This window comes from Trachymyrmex septentrionalis, unplaced genomic scaffold, assembly GCF_001594115.1.
Source record: "Trachymyrmex septentrionalis isolate Tsep2-gDNA-1 unplaced genomic scaffold, Tsep1.0 scaffold41, whole genome shotgun sequence".
Taxonomy (NCBI): Eukaryota; Metazoa; Arthropoda; class Insecta; order Hymenoptera; family Formicidae; genus Trachymyrmex; species Trachymyrmex septentrionalis.
This window is the reverse complement of record NW_017305580.1, coordinates 42,035-43,868: the sequence shown is the minus strand read 5'-3', so window position 1 is coordinate 43,868 and position 1,834 is coordinate 42,035.

Here is a 1,834-nt window from a genome sequence, read left to right as displayed (position 1 = left end):
TGTGTTGTTTTTGGTCAAAAATTCGCGCACAAGCAACGATGTGTGAGCAGGGGCGTTATCATGGTGCAAAAGCCAATTTTTGTTCTTCCACAAATCCGGGCGTTTCTGGCGGATTGCTTCGCGCAAATTGCGCATAACTTGCAGGTAATATTCCTTATTGACCGTTCTACCCTGTGGCAAGAACTCATGATGCACCACGCCCCTGCAATCGAAGAAAACTGTAAGCAAAACCTTCACATTCGACCGAACTTGACGCGCTTTTTTCGGTCTTGGCTCGTGCGGCAGCTTCCATTGGGATGATTGAGCTTTGGTTTCCACGTCATAACCATAAACCCATGATTCGTCACCAGTTATGACCCTCTGGAGCAAATTTGGGTCGTCGCGGACAGAGTCCAACAGCTCCTTAGCAATGTTAATGCGATGCTGTTTTTGGTCGAAATTGAGCAATTTTGGTACGAATTTCGCGGCGACCCGTCTCATGCCCAAATCATTGGTAAAAATCGAATGGCACGAGCCAATCGATATGTTTAGGTCCTCAGCAACCTCTCTAACGGTGATTCGACGATTGGCCAATACTATTTTCTTCACTTCATCAATGTTTTCGTCTGTTGTTGACGTGCTCGGGCGTCCGGCACGCTCTTCGTCGTTCACATCTTCTCGGCCCTCTGAGAACATTTTGTACCACCGATAAACGTTGCTTCGGTCCAAGGTAGCTTCACCATATGCCACAGTCAACATTCGGAATGCGTCCGCGCACTTAATTTTGTTTTTCACACAAAATTTGATACAATTCTTTGATCCATTTTTTGGAATAGGCAAAAATCGAAGACGAGCCAAAACACGTGCAAGCAAAGCAGCTGTCAAAAATTAACTGAACATTCAAAATGGCCGAACTTGTCGGCATAAGTGAGAGACATGAGTACCAACATAATAATTAATTGATAACATTGACTATAAATAAAACTATTTATTATTTCTTATTACTCTTTTTTATATTTTTTACTGCTTTCTAAAATTTAAACCGTTATATAAAAATTTAATGAATTAATTTTAAATAATTAGTTTTTAAATGAAACAATGGAATTAAATTTTCATACATGTAATGCAAAAACGAAATATGATTTTATAGAAGAAACAAAAATGAATTGAACACATATTTACACATGCTCACCGAAGACCTCCAGGAATATGAAAGACAGGCAGTAAATTTTCAAGAAGCTATATTGCAAGCTAATATTCATGGTGAATTAAAACAAAATATCGTAACGTTATCAATAAAAGCAGATGACAACAATGAAACTGAATCACAAACTGATTTTCATGGTGAGGAAAAAGAAATGTCGCTATGCTAACATTAAACACAGATGACAACACAGATGAAATTAAAGCATTAAAATCATGGGCTATCAAAGAAAGCATTAATTCTTCGTTGGTAGAAAAATTATTAAAAATTTTGTCAAAAAGACTTATACCAAAACTACCAAAAAGTTCGAAAACTATTTTGGGTACAACATCAGCGGATTATTAAATTATTAAAATGAAGGATTTTATTCCATTGATGTTGCGGGCGAATTTGTTTGCATGGTATATCAGTTGGCCTCGAGTCTTGTATATTATTAATTTCTACGAAAAAAACATTGAATTAATCATCAAACAATCATCAACATCGATGAACTTCCTTTAACATAATCTTCGGGAAAATATTTTTGGCCTATTTTATGTAAGGCACATTATATACAAGATATTTACAAATCATTTATAGCTATTTATAGCTATTTATAGCTATTTACTGCGGTAGTAGCAAACTCAAAGAGTGCATTTTTCGCCTGCATTT